Raw genomic sequence first — 26,199 nt, 5'->3', positions numbered from 1 at the left:
ACCTTACACCGGGGATCCCCCTTCACGTGGTCATTTGCTCCACAAGCAAAACAAGATCCATTGGGTCTGTTTACATAGGGAGGCTCATTGTAACCAGAGTTCTGTTTTGGAGGCTGACCTCCACTACCCTGTGAGTTCTCTTGTGTCTTACCCTTATTTTTCTTTTTGTGGCCCTTATGAGAAGAAGATTTATCAGATTCTCCACCCTCCTTATCTTTGGACTTTTTCCCTTCCTCCTGCTTACCAGGATGAGTTTTGTCCTTATGGGACACTCGATGTGACACCCATAAATCTGCTGCAATGGCCAACTTCTTAGGATCTATCTCCTTCGAATCGGCCAAATGCTGCTTAAGCTCCGGGGAAGAAGATGCAAAAATGTGTTCCAGCATGACAAGATTTATCATGCCTTCGAAGGTAGAAACCTTATAACCTTCGACCCAGCCAGTTAAGTTTTTCAAGGATTCAGTGACATAAGATACCCAAGTACCACCTTCCTTTTTCTTATACTCTCTGAATCGTTTCAAATATTGGGTCGGAGTCTTCCCAAACTTTAAAATGAGAGTTTGCTTTAACACTCCTTGTGCCCTCAATGGTAGGCTTGTAAAGAATGGCATTTCATTCTTCTTGGGATCTGAGCAGTCCTTCTGACTTCATTGGCAGGATTGCAAACAATGGCAATTTCATTCGGAAACCGTGGATGAGAGGAAGCCCCAGACCCATGTCCAGGACCCTTGGACCCATTTGCAACCTGAAGCTTGGCCAGTTCCAACTGGTGATCCCTGTCTTTCTGTTTTTCTGCCTGTTCGATTTTTAGTTTGGCTATGCTGAATTCAAGCTCCTTCTGCCTAAACCGCAGCTCTTGCTTCTTGAATTCAAGCATAGCCTCCCCATCAGCACTGGCAAACGAAACATTAGACATCTCATCCTCCCTGTCCTCGTGGTCGTGGTGGATCAGTGCAGCGGCAGAACCGTCGGTTCTACCAGTGAGAGCAGCCCCACCTCCTTCCGCACTGTCCTCAGAAGTTATAGCGTCAAGCTGCGCTTCTTGCCACGCCACGATTCTTTAGATCATATCCAATTTCGTGCCTTGAGAAGAAACACCTCTCTCCGCACACATCTTTTTCAATGTTTCTGATTTGGAAGCATTTAAAGTTAACAAGGTATTTGTTTCCATAGTGTTAGATAGGACTATGGCCTTTTTAAAGTTATACTACAACAATTCACTACGTGTCCTGTTAGGAATAACTCGAAATGCCTTAGTTCGTGCGCAACACTGGATACCTTCAGTCGTATCCCACCGCTGTACACCAATTTGCTAAGACGGATTTCTGAACTCTGTCCTGGTGGCGCAGAAGTTCAGAAGGCCAACCTAATTACTTGGAACAGGGTAACCTCTGGACAAGCCAGACCAATCAAGGTAGCGCTCGCGGCGGTCAAGACTAGGTCTCAAGAGGGGTGAGGGTGACTGAAAGCCCGCAATGAGCACACAAAGCAAGGACACTTACAAACTACTCCAAACAGGTGTTATATTAAAAATATATACACATTTATTCTAAGGCCTTTAAAACAATGACCGTAGCGAGAAATCACAATACAACTCTAGTAAACCAACACATACCATACCAATACAATATATATACAAATACAACAAGTCTCAAGCGTTAGATGCACGAAATGTGTAGTCCACCTAAAAGGGAAGGAAAACAGGCAGTGCGAAATAATGCTTAGACCCAGTCCGCCTTCAGAGGCACCTCACTAAAAGGAAGTCCGAGCCCTGCGAAGAGTGGAGCCTTGTGCTCAAAAGTACCTGCACACGCTGGTGCCAACGGGCAAAAGGGGGGTCTCTTCGAGGGAAATCAAGCAGTTCAGTTTAGTGCACAAATGAAGAAGAACAAGTTCCGCGACTCAAGCGCAGCCTCCACTGTGGGCAGAAGCAGAGCGCGAGTACGGAAAAGGGTGCTGTTTTCACACAGCGGGGAAAAGCTATGGGCTCCTGCAGGAGGGCGACCAGTTCCTAGCTATGCTACTCACCGGTCCCCGATGCAAGCAGACCCAGGCTTCTCCGCGTCATTTTCAGTCGCTGGCAGGTTCAGAAGAGCAGGGAACGTCTCGTCGTCGTGTTGAGTCTGCAGCAGCAGAGTTGAGTAAAAGACGTCCCAATCGAAGAAACCCGCACAATTTGTTACCACAGCAGGGCAACGGAGCGGCCGTGTGTATCTGAGCCAAATGTGCACTACTCACTTCAGACCTGGGAACGCCAAGTGTACGAAGCGTGTGAGAGTGACAAGGACTCGAAATACTACACAACCTGGCGGCGGGTACAGAGCAAGACTCCTGTGTAGGCTGGTCAGTCAGCTGGATGGCCCAGAGACGCTTCCGAACGCTTACTAGCAGGAGATGGTGAAGATGCCGAGAATAGCTGTACCCGCTATTCCAAGGGTCGAAGTACCAGTACAGGCCTTCTGGTTCGATCAAAGGTGAAAAGGGTTTCACAAGGCGACAGCAGTGCAGAGGAGCAGTCCTTCAGCGGGTCACCAGAGATTCCTCGGTTCAGCCTCTTGGTTGCAGGATACTTGGCTCCTGTATTCCTTCGTTCGTGAGAACTCAGGAGATCGACATGGTAGTGGTGTTTCCAGCCCCCTCTTATCCACGGTTCCCTTCGCGCCAAAAACGGAGGGGACCCAATGGGAGATCCGCTCATCAACACTCACATCATTCGTGGACCAATCACAGACCACGGTGGTCTCAGGCATTCACACCACCCTAGACTCTCTGGCACCCACGATGTGTATTGGGACCAGACATCCCAGCCCACATCCTGGAGGCACACACAAGACATGTAGAAGCCTGCGAAAGCATCCGTGTTTCACGGGAAAGTACATGCCCAAATAAGGAAGGCCCCGGGTCGGCTCGACCTGGGGAAGGTGAAGGGAGCAAGACGGTCAGCGGACAGGACAAAGGAGCCTCGTGGTCTGGCCATTTTGGGAGCCAGGCCACCATTTTGGGTTAAGCGCGAGAAACACGCTTAGAACGCCAAAAGGAGCTCAAAACACAAGAAACGATCGCTGCCACCATTCCCGTCCGTGAATCACTTGCACCGATCAGTTACAATCCTAAACGAGTATCTAGGGCCTGTAGAAGGCTAGAGACCCAAGAGAGCTGTAGCTTAGCTTACAGTGCCCTCTTGTGTCATATTGCACGAAAGCCGCAACATGATTAAAGAAACTATGGAAAACAGCGTTTCCCGTTATTGACTGTCTTAAGGGCATGTCAGTTTCCCCGTAAGAAAGGAGCAAAAGCCCAGAGGAGTGCGGCAGAAGGCTGCACTTCTCTGGCAAAGTCAAGAACAAGGTGAAAAACAACAGAAAAATGTTTAGGGGTTGCCACATGGAAGGAAAATTACCTACAATTACGAAATCTTTCCTAAAACTCATCTGAACTGGCTGGAATCTTCCTGGAGCACATATTCCGCCTTTATGGACTTCCTTCCAAGATAATTTCCGATCGAGGACCTCAATACGTCTCACGATTCTGGAAACACCTCTGTCAAATATTAGGAATCCAACGCGCTCTTTCATCAGGTTATCACCCTGAAACCAACGGGCCACAGAACGTGCTAATCAGACTCTGGAACAATATCTTCGATGTTTTGCTACTAAGGTTCAGGATGACTGGTCGCTCCTGATACCCGTGGCTGAATTTGCCTATAACAATTCCGATCATTCAGCAGTTAAGAACAGTCCCTTTTATTGCAGCCAAGGATTCCATCCATCAGTTCTGCCCTCTGTTCTTCCACAACCCACACCAGTACCTACTGTCGACTCCTGGATTGAAACACTCATCAATATACATAAGGAGACCAAAGAGCATTTAGAGACGGCCAGAACAAAGACCAAGAGATATGTGGATTCCAAAAGAAGACCCGGGCCTTCTTATTCAGTGGGAGATCAAGTCTGGTTGTCCTAGAAATTAATACCCCGACATCTACGGCCAAACAAATTGGACCCCCGGTATTATGGTCCCTTTTCCATCAAGGAAATTATAAACCCAGTCTCATACCGGCTCAAGTTACCAGAATCATGGAAAAAGATTCACCCAGTTTTTCACACCTCCTTATTAAAACCTTACATTCAATCCTCCCGGAAATCCTGCAGGCCCACTCCTGTGGTTTTGGACAATCAACTGGAATATGAAGTGTCCCGGATATGCGACTCCAGGTATAAACGGGGTCAGCTTCAATTTCTGGTTGAATGGAAAGGATATCCCCCCAGTGAAATAACTTGGGAACTACTTTCTAATCTGAATACCCCTCGACTGCTCAGAAGATACCACCTCATACACCCAGGCAAACCTGGAGGAACAGGTTTTCGGAGGAGGCATGCTGTCATGATCCACAGGACGTGCCCCTTTTGGTCTTCCTGGTCCTTATTGCAACGGGCCTTGCATTCCCTGAAACTCCCAACATGGCCGTCCAGCGTGACACGCCTTCCGCGGTCTATACATTGGACGTAACATATTCTACTAATAGACCGCACCCCAGCGGCTCCGCGCGTCTTAATGCTATTGCCAAGTAGCGATCAGACGTGTGCTCCGTAGTTCGCAGTATTGCTTGCCTGGTTCCTAGCTTTTCTACTTCCATTCCTTGCCCCTTTCACTTTTCCTCTTGCTTCCTGGACTCGTGCGCCATCAGCACGTCTTCTTCGTTTCCCGGATCCCCGGATTGCTGAATCCCAGAATCTTGAACGCACGCTGGAGTCGGAAGAGACTCACTCAGCCTTATTCATGTCCAGGTCTGTCTGCAAGAAGACACCGCCCACGGACACCAGCAAGGATCGTCTCAGGGGAGAAGGGGGGAACTATGTGACATCAATGGTAGCTAAGATATCATCTTCACCTATTTTTATGGATTTCAAAATCTTCAAGAAATGAGTGGTATCCTTGGTATAAGTGCATTGTTTCTGTATCAATGGTTGCAATATTGAGTCGTTATATATATATCCCCCTAGCGGTTGTAGTACTCCATTAGTTGCTCCTTCTATCGGTCTACCGGGTGGGTTTTCTAATGATTTATAAATCTTTGGTAAAAGATAAAAGTTAGGTGTCTTATGCTGTAATGTGGATAAAAATGCCTTTGTTTTGTCATTGATATACACCATCTCTTCAGCATGGTCTAGCAGGATCTTCCAATTACTTTGGATGTCATTGATAGGATGACAATCAAGTGGAATATATGTTTGTCTGTCCTCTAGTTCATGTATACACTCTTGCTCATAAGTCAATCCGATTCATAATGACTAGTGCACCTCCTTATCAGCTGTTCTAATTACTAAATTCTCATCCTCATACAGAGATCTAATGACAATAATTCCTCCCTTTTTGAAAATACTATATTTGGAGGTTTTGTACGATTTGTTTTTATATCTTTCAAAACAGCTTTGTGGAAAATATTGATAGATGAATTAGCAAATGTGGCCATGAAAGCTTGTGTTTTGGAATTCATTGTACCCAGAGTCCAGGTCATCCTCTACACTAGTCATTGTGGTTTCAAGATTAGCAAAAAATGCTTTCAACTTTAGCTTGCAGATAAGCATGAACAATTCTACCTTGGCATTGTCAAGATCTGAGGTCCACGAAGATTAGTATACCCCGGTCCCCAAGCACCAGTCAGAGAAATACAAATAACTTGCACAATGGTTATTGAGGCCACAGGTGGCAGGAACACGGAACACCGGATCCCGGGTTGCTGCAAGAAAAGCACTGGGTTAGGCAAGTAATATGCAGTGATTACTGACAATATATGTTATGAAAGCCAAAGACACCTACCCGTGGGAAGACCGATGTTTGCTCTAAACCTAGATGTTCCCCCTGGGTGTGTAAGGAGATGGGAATACTTCTACCAGGGTCCACCTGAAGAGTACACTTCTTGGTTTGTGATTCTTGGACGCAGATGCCAAACAGAAAAAAGGAAAACACAATCTGTAGAGTTGATCCTGAAGTATGTAACAATCCAGGCAAGCAGTTCCAAATGACCAAATCCGATGAGGGCAAAGCAATAGCAGTCCAAAGCACAAGGTCCAGAGGGTCAATAGCCGTATAAGCAAGCAATCCTTAGTTACCAAATCTAACAAGGGCAGTCCAAAGCACTCCAAGGTCAAAAAGCAGGGTCCAGAAGTCCAGAATACAAAAGAAGTAGGCAAGATGCAAAAAATGGCCATGCGCCGTTAGAACAGCTGACAAGCGTTTGAATGAAACTGCTAGCTTTTTTTTATGGCGTACTTCCTGGTCACGTGATCTATCTTGGCTTGCCCCTGATTGCTGGGTCTAAGGCATGTGGCGGGCTTGCGTTCTCTGAAGGACACAGGGGACCCCACACTCTTGATAGGAGTATTAATATAACAATTCATCACGATTTCCAGAGGATACAATTCAAAAGTTTGGTATCATGGATTTTTATTAGACCTGATACAATTTAAGTATATGAAACAAATCATGATTTAATCTGCACTTCTAGCAGCAATTTACATAGCAGGAAAAACTTTTTAAGAACACATTAAATGATAAAATTCATACTATTCAATCGTCAAAGCATTCATCCAGATGCATCCATCAAACAACCCACTCATACCAAACACCAATGAGTATACAATATAAAATCTATAAAAGAATTTCATGACATATAATTCATCAGAAAAGTTTATAGAAAGAATGTTCAATCAATATGTGAGGCCACAATAGATAGTACCAGTGGCCAAACCATTAAGATGGGTCTCAGAAGTCTCCAACCACGACCTCATCACAAGTTTCACTCAACCGGTTTCGACGTATGTACTTTATTATAGTGACATCTTCATCAGGAGTAAAGAATTTACATTCTTAGCTTTGACGTAGGAAGGCTGTTCATGACTTCCTTTGATTTTTGACTGGGTCCACTTGTGTATGTTAGTTGACAAAGTCCCAGGGATGAATCCTGCAGACAGGGATGCCGAGCGCACAAGAAATGTTCTCACCAAGTGTGTACTGTTGATGACACAAAGCAGTAGGCGGATGTACGGCTGCCCATGAGAGTACAAAGTAGGCTATACAGAGGCTTGACGTGCCTCGAGGTACCAAAGATCTTATTCCACTCGCGAGCGCTGGCAGCACGTCTGGAAGCAAGCTCTGGGAAACGAAAACGTTCGGCAGCATCATGTGACCAATGCATGAACGTTGTTTGGATATACTATGTGCGTGGTCACATGAGCAGCCGGGAGGAAGAGAGGTCCAACGGAACCACAAGCGCCATGGCCACCCCAACTGCAACAGCGCCACGAATGCTGTAATTCCGGATGGCCAGCAAGGCGGCGAGCCGCCGAGGGCAACCGCAGCCCGCGGCAGGCACAGTGACCCCTGAAGGCAGGCGCAAACCCTGCCGACATCAGGCCGGGCCACCCGCACACCGCCGCAGCGAGGTAGGTGTAGAGGGGGCTGGAACGGGGTGCATGACAGAACCCCCACCCAAAAGCCCACGTCCTCGTGGGCTAAGAGGGAAGTCCTTGCGAAAACAGGAGATTAGGAGTGGTGCATTAACTTTGCTAGTGGGATCCCAGGACTTTCCCTTCGGACCATACCCCAACCAATCTACTAAATAGTAAAGGCGTCCCCTGTGAACACAAGACCCAAGGATACCACTAACCTCGTATTCTACAGATGAACCTCTCAAAACAGGAGACTAGGGCAGGACAATGCACATGGTGGCAGGGCAGGGTTTAAGGAGGGATGCGTGGAAAACCGGAGGTATACGCCATGTACCAGGACACCCTATAGGCCTCAGGATTGATAACTTTCGTGACTCGATAAGGGCAACGAAACAGGGCAGCAATTTTCGACAACCTGGTATAGGCAAATGTCTAGTAGAGAGCCACACTCCGTCCCCCACAGAGTATGCAGGAGCTGGTGAACATCTTTTATTGGCTGCCTGCAACATTGAGTGTTGAGCCTCTTTAAGGTGCATCAAAGTTTGGTTGTGGATTGTCTTCATGTTCCCGATACAAGAGGTAACGGCACACAGATGTGTAGTGGAGAGTTCCGGGAAGGGCAGGACTCGAGGGTGTTGACCATACAGACAGTAAAAGGGGAGAAGCCTGTGGATGAGTGTGGTGTGTTGTTGTAGGCAAACTCAGCTACATGCAGAATCTGATGCCAGGAGCGTTGATGCTGTAGGGAGAGACAACGGAGGTACTGCTCTATAGTCTGGTTGACCCGTTCTGTCTGTCCATCCGTTTCCGGATGATATGATGAAGAGTAACGGGAATCGATGCCTAGTAATCCTGTGAGGGATCGCCAGAAACGGGAAGTGAACTGTGAGCCCCTATGTGATATAATGATTGAAGGCAGACCAAAGACACAAAACACCTGGCGAAAAAACATATCATCTAGGATCGCTGCTGTTGGGATACCGGTACAGGGGACAAAATGTGCCATTTTAGAGAATTAATCAACCACAAACCAAATGGTTTCAAGCCCTCCCACCTTGGGCATGTCAGTAACAAAATCCATGGTGACTGTGTGCCATGGTCTGGTCGGTGGTGGTAATGGTTGCAATAGATCTGTTGGTCGGCTCTTCTTGTTCTTACATTGAGCAACACTGAACAAGAGGCCACATACGACACTGTGTCTTTGTGCATTGACAGCCACCAATACAGATGGCAGAGCAGAGCCACCGTTCGGGTTTGACCAGGATGTCCATTAATTATAGCATCATGGGACCACTCAAGGGCGACTGAACGTGTGTCAGGCAGGGGGAGATATAGTTTGTTCTGAATAAACAGTAAACCATCGTTCACGGCTATTTCCCATTCCTTCTGTTGTTCGGGATGTGTGGTAACCCATTGAACGATCATAGACAAGAGATCAAAAGGAGGCGTGCACAAACATATTACGTGTTTCTTTTCCAGGAGTGTCTCAGGGAAGATCGGAAGACAATCACCTCCAGGAATACAGGAGAGAGCATCCGCTTTACCATGGGCAGTGCCAAGACGATGTTTTATCACAAAATCATAAGCAGAAAAAAACAAATGCCATCAGACCTGCCAGCTGTTAGTACACTTGAACGTGGCTGATCCTGGAGGTTACAGTGATCAGTATATACAACGACCTGGTGTTTAGCCCCAAGTAAGTGGTGTCTCCAGATCTGAAAGGCATCCTTCACTGCCATGAGCTCCTTTTCAGTGACGTATAATAGCTCTCTGGTGGTGTGAATTTCCAAAAGTGGAAGGCCACCGGATGTAGCAAACCAGTGGTCAGACAAGATTGAGATAGCACGGCTCCTAATGCATATAAAGTGGCATTCACTTCGAGCACATACGTAAGATCGGGGTTGGGGTGCTGCAAGATAGGGGCAGTGGTAAACACTGTTTTGAGGGCTGTGAAAGCATTCTGTTGTAGTGGTGTCCAGACGAACGGAACATGAGGGCTTGTGAGTTTCGTCAGGGGTGCAGTGATGGCCGAGAATCCCGCGATGGACCGCTTGTAAAAGTTGGAGAACCCAAGAAATGACTGTATTTCCCTGATAGTTGTGGAGAGGGGCCAATCAAGGATGGCGCGGATCTTAGTGGTGTTCATAGTCAGTCCCCCAGGAGTGATGTGAAAACCCAGAAAGTCTACTTCTTGGACATGGAATAGGCACTTTTCAGATTTGGCGTAGAGGCAATGAGAACGGAGCCGACTAAGGATTTCCCGTACGTGCATAATGTGTTCTTGCAATGATTGCGAAAAGATAAGTATATCATTGAGATACGCTACCACATATGTGTCAATGATGTCATGGAAGATCTCATTCATGAACCTCTGAAAGGTAGCCGGGGAGTTGCATTACCCAAATGGCATGGCAGTATATTCAAACAGGCCATATCGGGTACAGAAGGCCATTTTCCATTCGTCACCCTTTCTGATACGTATCAGATTACACAATCCCCTGAGATCCGGTTTGGTAAAGATCATGGCATGCGTCAAACGATCTAACAAAGGCGTGATGAGGGGAATAGGGTATCGATTCTTGATAGTGATCTGATTAAGTCATCGGTAATCTATACAAGGACGTAGGTCACTTTCTCTTTTGGGTACAAAAAATATAGGACTGGCAGCGGGAGATTGGGATGTTTTTATGTGCCCCAACCGTAGTGAATGTTGCAAGTACTCCTTCAAGATTGCGTCCTCCGATGGAGATAAGGAGTAAATGCGTCCACACGGGATCGGAGCTCCTGGGACCAAATCGATCAGGCAGTCATACGGGCGTTGTGGGGGCAAGTGTTCTGCTGACTTTTTGTCAAACACTTCTGAGAAGTCAAGGTATTCGGGTGGCAATTCGGTAGTAATGAGACCCACTACATGTCCCGGGGTATCAATGTCCATCGTCTGTGGTTCGTGTAGAGACAAGGGTGCCAGGGCCCCCAGAGCCTGAGCAGGAGTAGTTGCTGCTTCCGGGGCGTGAAGACAGTGCTCATGACAAAACGGTGAACCGAAAACAATAGACCCCAAAACCCAGTTAATGACAGGATTGTGAGTCCGCAACCATGGGATACCGAGAATCAGACCGTATTGCGGGGTGGTGATCAAGTCAAAAGAGATGATCTCTTGGTGAGTGTCCTGTGGATTCATGTTTAAGGGAGCAGTTTGTTGTCTGATGGAACCGGAAACCAGGGGAGACCCATCTACTGCCTGTACAGGTTCAGGGTGTCTTTTATTTTGTAAGGGCAGATTCAAGGAAGCGGCCAATGAAATGTCTACATAATTCCCTGTGGCTCTGGAGTCAACGACTAAGTGGACTTGGTGCTTGATGTTATCTGTGGAACACAGGTATGCTTGTAAATACAAAGGCCTGGTGATTTCAGGTAGTGTAGGGGGAGCATGAGAGTGTATGCAACGGCTCGTCCACCCCCTGTCCTAGGGACAAGCCTTCTGAAAACCTGCTGCCTTTAGTTAGGGCCTTCTGGGACATTCCTTCACAAAATGACCAAGGGTTCCGCAATAGAAACAAGCGTTGGCTTGTTTATGGCGTTCTCGCTCTGTGGGTGATATGGGACTGCGAATACCACCAATCTGCATGTTTTTTTTGGTTTCCGTGGATGTTGGAGTTGTTGTGAACAGGGGAGAGGTTTTCCTGGTTTCTGTCTTTCGTTCCGTGTGCTGGGCATCAACTTGGAGGGCAAGATCCACTAACCCGAGGTACTGGGTAGGTAATGCTGGTACTACTGCAAGGGCGTCTTTCATCTGATCATTAAGACCCCTGTCAAACACCACTGATTTCTTGTCCTCTGGCCAAGCAGTTTCTACAGACAACTGATTAAAGAGTGTGATGTACTCAATTAACAGGGTTTTCCCTTGTGTTAGCTCGAGTAATTCTAGGTCACGAGTTTGGGCTTTGTGATGTGTATCAAACACTCGGGTCATTTCGGCTACCAGCCGATCAAAGTCATAGAGAACGGGATTGACATTTTCCAGTAACAGATTTGGCCAGGTGGTGGCGATCCCGCTTAGGTTGGACAAAGTAAAGGCGGCTTTTGTTGTAGAGTCAGGGAAGGCCTGAGGACGACATAGGAAATGCAATCTGCATTGATTCAAGAACGTGCAGAATTTACGGGGGTCGCCCTGGAATTTCTCAGGTGCCACCACAGGAAATGGGGTAGGTACATACATCGGGGTTGTGGCTACCGCTGCGGCAGAAGGCTCTGGTTGAACAGGAGCATTCCCGAATTCCGTGTCGGGGGGTAAGTCATGTCTCTCGCTCTGAATGGCGTCCACATGCTGGTGTATTGCAGCTGTGGCGGCCGTCATGTCTTCCCTAAGAACTGTGATATCCTGTACTAGAGCAGCCACCAGATCCCCAGCAGAGGTATCCATAATCTTGTGGAAGAGGCTTCTCAGTCTGTGAAGATCTGAGGTCCACGAATATTAGTATACTTCCGTCCCCAAGCACCAGTCAGAGAAATACAAATAACTCGCTGACCGGTTATTGAGGCCACAGGTGGCAGGAACAGGGAGCACCGGATCCTGGGTGTCTGCAAGAAAAGCACTGGGTTAGGCAAGTAATATGCAGTGATTACTGGCAATGTATGTTATGAAAGCAAAGACACCTACCCGTGGGAAGACCGATGTTTGCTCTAAACCTAGATGTTCCGTCTGGGTGTGTAAGGAGATGGGAATACTTCTACCAGGGTCCACTTGAACAGCACCCTTCTTGGTTCATGATTCTTGGATGCAGATGCAAAACAAAAAAAGGAAAACACAATCTGTAGAGTTGATCCTGAAGTATGTAACAATCCAGGCAAGCAGTTCCAGATTACCAAATCCGATGAGGGCAAAGCAATAGCAGTCCAAAGCACCAGGTCCAGAGGGTCAATAGCCGTATAGGTAAGCAATCCTGGGTTACCAAATCCAACAAGGGCAGGCCAAAGCACTCCGAAGCAAAAAGCAGGGTCCAGAAGTCCAGAATACAAAAGCAGCAGGCAAGATGCAAAAAATGGCCATGCGCCGTTAGAACAACTGAGAAGTATTTGAATGAAACTGCGAGCTTTCTTTTATGGCATACTTCCTGCTCACGTGATCTATCTTGGCTTGCCCCTGATTGCTGGGTTTAAGGCATGTGACGGGCTCGCATCACGTGACCAATGCCTGTTTGGATTTACTATGTGCGTGGTCACGTGAGCGGCCGGGAAGAAGAGAGGTCCAACAGGACCACAACCGCCATGGCCGCCCCAACTGCAACAGTGCCACGAACGCTGTAATGCCGGATGGCCAGCATGGCGGCGAGCGGCCGAGGGCAACCGTGGCCCGAGGTGCGATGACCCATGAAGGCAGGCGCAACCCCCGCCGACTTTCGGGCCGGGCCACCCGCGCACCGCCGCAGCGAAGTAGGTGTAGAGGCGGCTGGAACGGGGTTCATGACAGGTATTAAATAATTTGGGCTGTAAATCAGAACAACATTGAGTCCTCTTTGTAAAGTCTTATATTCCTGAGAGTTTCGTTTTTTACTTGACAAGTTTACCACTAGGTTTTCTTGGACTGCAAGCACATTTTTACTCTCAGAGTGCTGGTGTCATCCGTCCCCTCTGTGTTCTCTTCCTCTTGTTCCTCTTCCTAGAAAAGTGTACCTTACTGTTGGAACTGCCGAGGTTTATGTTGTGTTACTGGTGTGTGGAATCTGTAAACTACCTATTATGTCTTTGTTCGAGTTTCCTGACTGTGGGTTCTATATTGCTGCTGCCATATCTGAGCTTGGATATTCAGAAGAGCTACTTTTGTGTTAAATAGGACCTTGCCCTCTATATTTATTTCTCCATCCATATGCAGACCACTTTGTGATGGTAATCATAGAAGTCACGTTGAAACTTACGTATTTTCTTAGTTCAATTCAGTTTAATATCCCTCTAGTTTGTTGTTAACATCCTCTAATATGGTATCCAATTCTGGTTTGCCCATTTGTGTTGTGAGCTCAGTTTGTATCTCAGCTATTGCCTTAGATAGATTGTTCAATCTGGAGGGATGTTCCTGTATTGTAAGCAAGATGAGCTCTAACGAATATTTATTAAGGATTGCGTCCCAGTTTTTAACAAATTCTTTGCTCTGTTCACGCAAAGTTGGATGAAGGGGAATCTGCAAGTCCCTTGGAATTCTTTGTATTCTAATATTTTGTCAATGTAGATGCAGGTAGTGTTCAGTTAATCGTTTTATGTTTCCTGCTCTGTAGTCATACCATTGGTCATTTTGACCTGCAGGCTTGGTCTGCGATCAGTTTATCTGTCCCACAGCCAAGCCGGCTGCGTTGGCCTATGTCAGGCCTTTGGTTTGACCATCCATGTCATAGTGGGCAGTGTTTAATTTGGCAAGGAAAAGCCTTTCAGCCATGCCCCATCTAACAGGAGGTACCTGTAGTGAATGTGGCCTTCACCACTGGCATTCTTTTTCTCATATTCCACCCATCTGGGGCCCCACCCGCACTATGTCTGCATTTGGGGGAACAAAGAGGGCTGCAGCGTTATGGCCTTTGCATCAAGACATTATTTCATTTAGACTGAGGGTTGGTAACTTGACATTAACATTCTCAAACTACCAATGTCACCTTTAATTTTCTTTAAAGGGAAAGTTTGTCCCTGGACGTTGGTATTCTCAACTTGTGTAGACTCTGTTGAGACCTGTATTACGTACAATGATGTACGTTGAAAATAATGTAGTCTGTTTACTTTTTTTTTTTTTTTTTTTTTTTTTTTTTTTTTTGTAAATTATAGTTTATTACAAACTTTTGTTACAAAACATTCACTTTGAATATGACCTTTGGTGCAACTAATCCCATTTTCACTTTCCCATCTCTATTTGTTTGTATTCTGGAGGACATGCCGGTCTTCACTGTCGTCGACATCACTGTCTTTTCATAGACAATGTATCACTGAATCCATAAAGTTTACGACTGCACATGTCAAGTGGACTGAGCTTCCACTTAAAACATGAAACCACCACTCATCCATATTCATGTCCAAGGGTGCGAACTTCGCTAGATGGAGTGATCGTAGATCTTTAAGCGTTACACATTCTGTTATTAAATGTCGAGAGGATTCTACTGCAGTTCCACAATATCTACAGATGTTGTCCATAGCAGACTGGTCATGTCTCATGAATAGCATTTCCTTTACGTTGATGACATTTAATCGCAAACGGAGAAATTTGTCTCGATGGTAACGTGATGGAAATTGCACCAAATAGTTTGGCATTACGTTCCGTTGGTTCTTGATAGGTCCAAGTTTTAGTGCAGATGCTAGCTTGTCTAGTTTTTCTAAGTTTAACATCCAAGCCCATTCATGTATCTTGCGTTTTGCAATTTGTGGTTGCGCAAAGAGCAGCTCCATCTTAATGTCTGCAGCTAGCATGATCTCCCGTAGGCCTCGGACCCATTTTGAGGTTACGTCTGTATTTGGATGTCCAATTGATGTGTCAAATATTTCATATGATGGTTCAGGATTTGGGATCTGCATTTTTCGTAAGAGCGCCAGAGATTTCCAAAGGACACTCGAGTATAATTCATTTAAAGCCAACTCGTGTCTGATGGCGATAATTGGAGCATATTTTGGTAGCTGTAGCACTGTCTTCCAAAACAAACTTTCTAGTTTGGGCCAAATTTGATGATCCAAGTTCCACCCAGCTTCTGACCCGAAGGTGATGGCGGGGATTACTTTTTGGTGGTAGAATATTCTAACGGGTGTTAGCGAAAATTTTCCGTAAAGATTATGAATTCGGCGCCCTTGAAGTGCCAACGTTTTCATGCGTTGTATGATATCCTGGACCCAGCTCCATTCTCGGATCGATTTATTTATCGTTATCCCAAGATATCGGATATCATTGATTTCAGCAATTGGATTATCGTCGATCTTCCACACGAATTTTTTATTTTTGGTGCCTTTTACCGATCCAATTTGCATTATTTTGGTTTTATTTACATTTATTTTTAAGTCATTTATTGTCAGGTAATGATGTAGTTTAGTTAAAAGGCGTTGAAGTCCTATCTGGGTTGTGTCGACTAAAACAATATCGTCGGCATACGTTAAGCAGTTAATGTGCTGTCCGTTTACTTTAGGTGGAAAACACTTTACATTTTTCAGTGCCAACGGCATGTCTGCAATGTAGAGTTTGAATAAACATGCAGCGATTGGGCATCCTTGTTTTACCCCCCTATGGGTCATCACTGAATCCGACAGGTTTCCTTTTTCGTTTAATCGGATCTGTATAGATGTCGTCGTGTGTAGAGCTTTAATGGGTTCTACTAAGTTCTCTGGGCAGCCCCACGTAGTTAATTTCTGCCATAGTTTTGTACGGTTTATTGTATCGAATGCTTGATGCATATCGATAAAGGCCAAGAATAACTTTGAACGTTTTTCTAGGGAGTTCAATTTTAATATTGTTACCAAGGTCAAGTTGATTTCTGTGCCGACTCCTTTGGTAAAGCCAGTTTGACGGCAGTCATTGATGTTCGTCGACTTGGCCCAAGCAGAGAGTTTCTTTTGTAAGAAGCCAGCAAATACCTTTCCGATTATATCGAGTAAAGCGATTGGGCGGTAATTTGCCGGATCCGTCCGATTTCCCTTCTTGAAGATGGGTACTATAATCGCTGTTGTCCACGAGGGCGGGATTTTTCTGAGCTCTGCAATCTTTATGAACAGCATATAGATGAAAGCCGCCCATTCTTGTTTGTTTGCTTTTAACATCATATTTGTAATACCATCTGGACCCGCTGCACGGGAATTGTTGAGTTTTAGTATGGCAGCAGTGATGTCTTCGATGTTCTCAACGCAATCCCAATTAGCTTTGGATTCTATTTGTGCTGGGGTCATGTGGGTAATTTCGGTCGCAAACACTTTGCTAAAGTGGTTCTTCCAGTCACTCTCAGCGACTCCACTAGCCATTGAGTCGGCTTGATTGCGAGAACATTTGTTCATTATTCGCCAAATTTCTCTACAGTTGTTTGATTTTATAAGCTTCAACATGGCTTCACCGCGTTCTTGATCGCGCATAAGGGAATAGGATTTCACCCAATTACGGTATTTTTGTTTGCGTTTTTTTATCCTTATATCAATGCCTACCCCTCCCTCAATTTTTAGTCTGTGTATGTCTTTATATAATTTCTTTTTTTCCGTCTTGACTTTAAGACTCCAATCATGGGCGTGCGTTTTGTCTGATGGCAACTTCCAAAGAGAAGTTTCTTTCTTGGATGGTAAGAGCGCACAATAATTTAACACTGTGTCCTTGGACCGTGTCATATTTTGGAAGTCTTTGTGCAGCTTATTTATTTGTTTGCTGTTTATTCTTATTCTATTTCGTCCATTATTTATCTCTAAGTTCTGGTTCATTTTCATACCTGTAGATTTTGAAGGGAGAGTCATGGATAGGACTAGCGCATCGTGATCGCTATTTATTGTCTCCAGAATTCTCAAGGTCTTGATTTTATGCCATGAATGCCTTGATATCCAAAAATAATCCAATATTTTTTTGTGACCCATATTATTCCAGGTATATTTCGGTGGTATGTCGCCCTCTACACATCCGTTTATCATTTCGCAATCTCGTGCGTCCATTGCGAGTGACCATTGTACACTTCGCGATTGTTGGCATGGCAATTCTTTCCTGGTTTCTGCGATGCGACTTCTATTTGAATCAAACCAAGATGTGTTCATGTCTCCGCAGACAATAATGCAAATTTCACCATCTAATTGTTGATATTTGTCTATGGACTTTGTTACAGAAGATATGAATTTTTCTGAAATTATCTGGGCGGGGTTCCAGTATATGTTGATTAACAGGATGTACTGGCTATTAGAGTTTTCCCCATTTTGATGTTGTAATAACGTACTTTGGACGAATATGTTTGGGTTGTCCGTTTCTATAATTTCCCAAGCAGTTCCAATTTTGATCATGGTTATAAGTCCTGAAAACGGGCGGCCCTGTGTATTTTTCTTTGCCGGATTCAACAGAGTCACGTAACCATCTTTGATCGGTAAGGTCCTCATCCATGTTTCTTGTAGGCAAATTGCTAAATTGTTGGTCAAATCAACTGGGAAGTCAGCATACAAGTGATGGAAACCTCGAGTGTTCCAGGAAATCAGTGTTAGCGGGATTTCTTCCCGAGTCTGGCATAGCTAATAATTAGACCTTCCTGGTTTCCATTTACTTGTCGACGGTTGTGATCCTGATACAGTCGATAGGTGCTGACGTAGCTCATCACGACGATTAGCATTGACCGATGTATTCATAGTTTTTTGTTTATTTTCTGTCTGGATACAAGATTTTTCAGTCCGCACTTCAGAGACTTCAAAGCCCAGAAACAAGAGTTCATCTTTTGCCGATACAATGGTCTTACGCACCGCCTGTGATTTTATGTGGAGGTAGACTCTGTCTGCATACGTCTCAGAGATGTACTCGACGATTTGGATGTCCTGAGAGGACACAGTTCTAAGTGCTGGAACTGAGTGAAAAAGCCGAATGACGTTTCCTCTATTTAGATTGACCTCGTTTTCATCTACAAAAACATTTTCAATAAGAATTTTTGTTACCAAGGCATTGTTCTCCTTGGGCATTACATGATCGATATGTTTTTGTACTTTAAGTCTCTGTGAGGCCGTTTGTTTCGGGTTCAGATTCTCTTTCGTTTCCGGAATCTGCGCAATACTGGCAGGGCGTTGTACTTGTTTGGCTGCATGGCGGAGGGCTACTGGTTTTCCCGTTGGTTGTGTTTCAGGTGCTCTCGGTTTCGCATGTTCAGCTACAGTTTCGTTTTTGCTGGTCTTTGGAATGGCAAGCCAAGGATTAAGTGTAGTCTTCCTAGCCATTTTACCCGCGCCTTCCATTTCATTTTCGACGATTGAATTGTCAGAGTATGCCTCACCGCTTGACTCTTCCTCAATCTCATCGTCATATGTAGAGAGATTGCATAAATCATCAGTTGACGACTGTGAATGAGCGGATTCGACATCTGAATCTATTCTCTGACGTTTTTTAGAGTTGTTTTTTTGAGATGTCATTGATTTGGATTCCACTAATTTCGAAGCTTTTATGTGACTAGATTTTGCTGACTCGCCATTTGTGCCTCTTTTGAAGAATCCAAGTTTGACAGGTGTGGTCAGATTTCTTATGAACTTCTTTGATTTACTGGTTTGCTTATTTGCAATGCAGTGCTTCTTTTTTTCTTTTTGTTTCTTGTTTATTGGTCCAGAGCTGCTCCCTTGTGGATTCTGCGTTGGTATCTGCGTCGTCAGCGTTTTTGCTGGCCCGTTGAAGATTCCAAATGATGTTTTTACTGCCAGACACGGGGCAACAACTTGAGACTGAGGTATTTCGATTAATTCATGGAGCTGTTTGCTTGCTGGTTTTACTGCATTGACGATTGAGTCTAGGGCAGGTACTTCCTTCGAGCTGCTATAAGGTTGATTGGCAGTGCTGCCGGTACTGTTGTTACTCGAAATAACGGTGCACTGGTCCGCGGAAGTCACAATCCGCTCAAGGATCTTTATGCCCTTTCCAAAGTTTGGCTGATAACTCCCGTCAATAAAGGTGGGCGCTGCATCAGCTTCAGGCAAGTTTGGTGTAGGAATCGAATTTTTGGCTTCAATGGTACTCAGATTACTCGAACTGACTTGCTTTACACACTTAGCGTCTAATAGGTGTGTTATACATGCAGATAGTGTGTCCATCATTATTTTTCTGTCCGCAGTGTCCTTTCCTGTAAATTCGTTCAGTCTGTTGAACCACAAATTAGTAATTTCTGCTTCTTTGTCGAGACGGTCTTGTATCATTGAATTCATGGTTTCTAGTTTGGAAAGCTTATTGCTAAGCTGGACCATGTATGCACCATTATTCTGGACTGCTTCGTGGAGATTCTCGTATAATTTTGTAAATGGAATTAGCGCTATTGAAGTAGCTGCGAGAACGTTGTTGTGTATCTGTATCGCGGCAGCAGCTGACAGATTTGATTTTGAAAATGAAAGGGCCTCCTTTTGATGATGGACAGAGTTGTTTTCATCAGGCAATAAGCTTGATTCAGAAATTTCTTGAGCTCTGAGGTCTGAGGTCCCTTTCCCTGACTTGGATACTTTATTAATGTGTTGTTGAGTGTTTGGAGTAGAGCACTGCGAGGAGATCGTTGCTGTCGTGGAATTTGTGGGACGATTCAGGTTAAGGGTATTTACTTGATTGATGGTATTTTGATTCCGGGAGAGTGGACTTTCACCACAGTTTGCATTGCTAATTATGTTCTGAGTTTGTCCATCTGAACACTGGCGAGCAATACTGTTTGAGTGGTCATATGACCATTCATCCATCCGAGATTTGACGTTTGAGGAGCACACTGTTTTTTTTTGTTTGTTTTTATCACTTATAAAGCTCTCTGACAGGCGTCCCTTCATTATTTCAAAGTCGGCTTTTAGGCGTTCAGTCAGCCTAGCTTCTCGGCCTGCTAAGTCTATTCCAAGTGTGCTTATCTTCGGAAAATAGGACTCAGATGAAGGCAATTTGGCGTTTAAACTTAACAACGTGTTTTGTGTTGGGCTGCCGAGTACGCCTTCTCCTCTCTTTGGTTTTAGTTTGTTCAACTCCAATATAGGCTCTTGACTTAGATTGAGTGTATTTGTCACTTGTGGGATTTTAAATATTTGCTCCCGGTCTTGGTTTGCATCACGTGTTATAGGTGCAGAGTGTACAAAGTTGGAGCGGCTTGCACTGACATCATGGACATTACAGGGAAAAGTGAATTTGACCAGGTCTGAGTCATGCTGGTTTGCAGGTACTTCTAATTCTAGTAGCTCAATGTCAGTTACATCAAACGGCGATTGAAAGGCCGTTATGTTCACTTCAATCACAGTAGGAACGCTTTCCATGTTGTTCGCCATAATCCCGCAGGCCCCGCTATCGGTCGATGTCATAGCGGTGGGGTTAGAGTCCACTTGCACTGCTGCCGCACGGGACAAGACCTCCGCCTCACCCGGCAATGCGCCATCTGCGTCGACTGGAGGACCAAGTGGAAGCTCATTTCTTAACAATGGTCGTGAAAGAGACATATCAATAGCATCAATTGGTCTGGAGGCTATTTTTGGGATTGTTAGTCTCTCTGACACAATGTGTGCCAGAGTGTTTGGTTGTTCACAAATTTGATGCGGAGCTAGTGTAGAGCAGACTTTCTGGTTTGACTCAGTGAGTGCATTACATAAAACTGTTTGGGCTTCCTCACGCTCATCGAGTTCTCCTCTTGACCAATCGTACCCTTCTAGCGACCCTGTTTGATCAGGTCTGCCTCCTAGCTCACATTGTGACCTCTTGTTGACATCATCGTCTCGCCTTTGTAATGAATGCTTTAGTTTAGCACGGGTTTGTGGGCCTTGATCAGCCATTTGGAGGACTTACCTCTGGTCTCTCGATTTCAGCACGGTTCGGTTCTTACACGATTCTAGGCTGTGATGTTTGCTTGCAGCTCGCCAAACAGCCGCACAACAGCCGACGCCCTCCACTCCTGCCGGGCTCAACGCCGCGAGGGTGACCGCGGGTGCTTTTTCAGTCTGTATCTTGTCACGTGAAGGATCACGTGATCTCCAGCAGGCTCCGCCCCTCCAGGGAACGAAGCGGGGATGAAACGGCGGTCAGCAGGAGTCCCAGCCGACTCGCAGTGCTGTGGACAGCCCTGCAGCTCCAAAGGACCAGGTAAGCACCAGCAGAGGTTTGTTTCTGAAATGTTTACTTTTAAAATGTCAGCGGCAGATAGGCTCTGTTGCCAGACGACAGCATTTGTGGCAGTGAGATTTTTCCATTGCAAAATGAAGATTCCATAGTCAGGCTGACCGCATCTTGACCCATCAATGGGAACAAAGTAACCCTTCTAACCTCATCTGTGGACTTGTTGGTCTGTTTTTACGGCTGGAAGCAATTAGCCTAGGAGCCCTGAGAAGGAATACCTTGTGACATCGGTGCCCCTAGACAAGAGGGTGTGATGTTTTTCCTGGCAAGACGAGAGGCCTCAGTTTTGGCAACATTGTCTTTACTATCAGAAGCCCACAGACACATGGTGACATAATCCAACCACGCATTCACGAAGGACGGTAGAAACAGTCCATTTATCTTTGCGTTTCAAGCAACTGTACTGCAACAATTTGTGCAAATGTAGGTATGTTCTATCATGTCATGTCATTGGGGTTTATTCAGTGCTCCACTGCCATTTGCATAGTCTGATGATGCTCTGGCAGACCTAGTAAACAGGGCAAGTGCATTGATCAGTAGGCAAAGGGAAAATGCTAGCATACAGGTCAACAGGTCCCATTCCAGTCAGTAGATGCTAGTCCAGTCCTAGTTTTAACTTTGCATTCTAGTACTTGTTGTATTTGGTTTCTCATGGGGAAAAGAGACAAGACTGAAATGCAAAGTTAAAATCAGGACTGGACACGCATCTGGACATGTTGGCATGTATGTGCTATATAGCTTTGCTGTTGTGTTGATGCATGAAGTGTTGACGAATAGGTGCTAAGGTGCGGAGTGGCTTCTACGTGGTCTGTGTCCAGGGCCCTTGAGGTATGTGTGCCCAGAGGGAATCCTCAAGTGCCCCCGTGAGAGGATATGTTGGTGGGGATTGTGGTGTAAACGCTGTTTGAAGAGTTGTAGGCTTCTGATGTATGATACCTGTGCGTAGTGGTTTCTGATTGCTGTGTGTGTCCGGCTTAGTTGATAGGCAAGGACAACATTAATGGACCACAATCTGGAATTTCAGACAATGTATAGCCCTACGCCCAGCAATCTGGACGTATGGAGGAAAGCACCACTTCAATGGGTTACTTTGATGAGAAGGTTTAATCTTTTTTGAAAAACAAAATTCATACATCAATCAAAATATGTAAATAAACAGACTCATATGGTAGGGATGCAAACAGAATTTCATCTTGCCATTCGTGCCTTAGAGAGAAACCAAATCATTGTTATCAAACAGCAATCAAGTAACAATGTACATGAAACAAGTCTACAAAAAATGAGAGGGAAGAAGCCCCCCAGCCCTCAACCTTACAAACATAGTAATTGTTACACCATTTCGCCGATGGCAGCTTAGGCGGCATTGGTCCCTGTGTGGAGCTATTATTCGAGGAAACTCCGATATAGCAAGAGAATCCTATGCCAGCAGTCTAGTTGTTTCACGTTGCCATCAGGAACACGTGATCAGTCATTTGATCCCTCTTAAGGAACCTGGAACTCTTCTTCAACGCGTCGCTTCTGCTGAATGCGATGCTCCGTAAGTTTGCTACGATTCAGAACCTCAAACCCTATTCTATCGACAGCTAGTCAACTATCTTTTTCTCTCTAACACTCCTTTTTGTTATAGAATTGTATCCCGTCTTGGCCTGATCACTTCCTCTCATTCGTTCAGTCCAGGGAATCCCCTCCTCTCTTCAAGCAGGACTCTCCATTTGATATTCCGCTCTAGTCAGAAGCTCCGCCTTTTGGAAGTAAGTCCAATCCCTACGTTTGGTCTTTCTTTTCTTTGTTTAGAACCACACTTACCATCCTCCTTTTTCATTTGTTGCCCTCTTCTTTGGAATACCACTCCTACGACTGCCCGGGAATACCCCTTCGAAGGATTTAACTCCAGTCATCTCCAAAGTTAGTTCCGTACTTTCCTCATCTATTTTACCCTTCATTCTGCTTTCCATATACTTACCTGTTATTCTCGTCCTGTAGGTCTCCTTCCACTCGCCACTTAGAGAAGGGCCATCCTGAGAGACCACCAGTCCTGACGTCCTTACACGAAGACTGATTTAAGATCTTCAGGGTTTTCTTCCCCAGACGGTTTCCCTGGGGTCCGTGTTTCCCCTCACTGATTCCTTTATGTTCGGTACTAGGGGGAACAGGGATTCCGGGGTGATTCTTCTCTTCTGCTGTTGCTGCTCTGAACACATTGGCATCCGATCAGGTTAGTGTTTTTTTCTAAATATCCTTTTTGGGAATTGATAACCTCAACGGAGTTACCTCTGTTACAGTAATCGAGTCACATTCATACCCATCATACACGAAAAAAATGCAAGTAATAAAACAACAAACACAAGATTATGTACAAATGAACAAGGGGGCAACTAATCATAAGTGATGTATACAATTAATTTACTTCACTGCAGCAAACCTAATGCTTAACAGTTTCCAAAGGTGAATGTATAGGTCTCATTGGTGGGACTAAACAATTAAAAAAATGTCACACGAGAGGAATACAAGTAAATAAATTAATAAAATTTCTCCCAGACTGATGAACTGTCGACTCGTGTTTCGGGCTACCCTGGTCTTCAGGAAAAGCTGGGACGGTGGAGGTTGGGGGATTCTTGTTTCCAATAATTAGATGCGATAGAATCTGTGAGCCAAACAGCCAGGACACTTCCTTGGACTGCTAATGTGGGATGCAATTGATGGAACAGTTTGCGGGAGGCATCACGGCCACTGCAGCATGTTTATGTCCAAACAGTGTTAATCCTTGTGGACAGCCGTCCTTCATTGGTGGGAGCACGGGTTTGTAGGTGGCTGCTCCTGTGTGGCAGTAAGTTACAACGTTCCCTCAGAGATTAAGAAAGTTTAGTCAGTATGCATGTCATGAGCTGGAACCTAGAATCAGAGTGTGTTAGTGGGGGGAAGGGTTAGTGGAGATCCCAATGGACATCTGGAGCTTCAATTCAAAGTGGCTGCTGTAATGGTTTGGTTGTGGTGCTCCTATGTGTGGTTACTGTGAGGCAAAGTACTTAGCCACTCTGGAGTATGCTGGTTTTCCTATTGGAGAGCCTTGCACATTATCTTAAATTACTGTGGGAACAGAGAGGAAAGCATGGCCCAGAGGCGATAACGAGGAACATTTTACGAAGGCAAATTTATGTTTCTGAGAACTGAGATCTTCTTTTCGGGGGTTCATGTTAAAGGTATTTATATAGCACACCGTCATCAACAGAGTTGGTCCCCAGGTACTTTGGCGGATCTGTAAACAAGATTGGGGGTGGGTAGGGTTAGACGGTGGAGGGGGAGAAGTGGTGTGCTGTTGCCGGCTTCAGTTCGGTATACTCTGTGCGCTGAGCTATGGTGTGAGTATCGGACCAGGCAAGTCCTTCTGTGCTGTTGGTGCTGAATTATGTGTTGTTTGTTTGTTGTTGATGCTGTGTGGTAAAGTGCGTGCAATTTGCTGGGCGAGAGATGGTTGTGTGATTTTTCGGGTGGGTTAGGTATGCAGAAATTTGAAAGATGGGTTAGTGGGATCTGTATCCTGGTTCTAGTACATCTTGTTCCATTTAAATTGTATTCCTCTGGGTGGGGTTATTGCTGATTTCCTTTATTGGCCATCTGACTGTTGTGTGTGATGGCGCGTGCACTCCCAGCTGAATCCTAATGAGCTTTGTATAATGTGATTGGATGTGTCTATTTCTCTCCTTCTGGTGTAGGAGCTGAGGGTTGCGTGCTCTCTATTCCCCTGCTATCTATCGTGAGGTGGGTCTGTTGGGGCTTGGTTGTGGTTCAGGGCCAGGGTGCTATTGATGAATTGTCCTGTTAATTCCGTCTTGGTCTGTCTGTGTATTCAGTCTTTAATGTCCTCCTAACATGGCTATCTCTCAGTTACTTGTTCGGTATGTAGTGGAGTGTCTTCCTTAGATTCTACTTTTTGTTGATTGCTTGGTGGGAGTCGGGATCTGTGTCTTCATTCATCATTGTTTACGTTGTGTGTGTGTGGGGGCGGTCTTCTAGTTACGAAGTGAAGAGCCAGGATTTGAGCAGTTTCCTGAATAGTAGGTGGTTTCTAGTGTTGTGTATGTTCTTTGGTAGGTCGTTCCAAGTTTTTGGCACCTGGTGAGAGAACGAAGATCCTCTGAGTTTTCTTTTATGGTAGGGTTTCGGTTCCAGGCAAATGTCGTTGCTTGATCGGCGCGTTCTTGTTGGTTGATGTATGCAGAATTTGTCTCGCAGGAACTCTGCGCCTTGTTTGTGTATTGCTCTGTGCGAGATGCACATTGTTTCGAATTTTATCCGTTGTTTTATTGGTAGCCAATGTAGTGTTTTTAGCGCAGGTGTAAATTGTTCTCTTCGGGGTAGTTTAAGAAGCAATCTGGCTGCTGCATTTTGTATGCATTGTAATTTCTTTAGAAGTCGTTCAGGCATATCCAAGTATAGGCTATTGGCGTAATCTACTCTGGACATGAAGGGGGCGATGATGGTCGTTGTGTTGTTGGCAAATGACAGGAACGGTAGGATCCATTTTGCCGTTCGCAGGAGAAAAGCATTTCTTGAGTAGAGCGGGGGTAAGTCATAGACACAATAATATCCTTGCACCGCTTGTAGGATCAGTCTCCACATAAGTTCTGGAAGGAGAACTCTGCTTCGCAAGAAAGACTCAGTGTGACGCTAACATCCCCTTGACCAGTACTTTGTCACTAACAGCCTAAATTCTCTATACTGCATAATAACCAGATTGTCCAGACATCAGTGATTGTGCATGACTAATCAGCCGATTGCCACATGAGATTCTTCCATTTTCACGTCGGAAACACATAGTAATTTGCAACCTTTTATGTGGTATAGGTCATGGAATTAAAACATTGAGTCATTTTGCTGAGCAGAATATGACTGCTCTAGAGTGTAACAGGCCATTCAATCTGTTGTTATAACCTAGCCCACATCTCTTTCGAAAGTAAT

Source organism: Ambystoma mexicanum, chromosome 14, assembly GCF_040938575.1.
Source record: "Ambystoma mexicanum isolate Mex_15411 chromosome 14, UKY_AmexF1_1, whole genome shotgun sequence".
Taxonomy (NCBI): Eukaryota; Metazoa; Chordata; class Amphibia; order Caudata; family Ambystomatidae; genus Ambystoma; species Ambystoma mexicanum.
Note: the sequence above shows the minus strand (reverse complement) of the source record.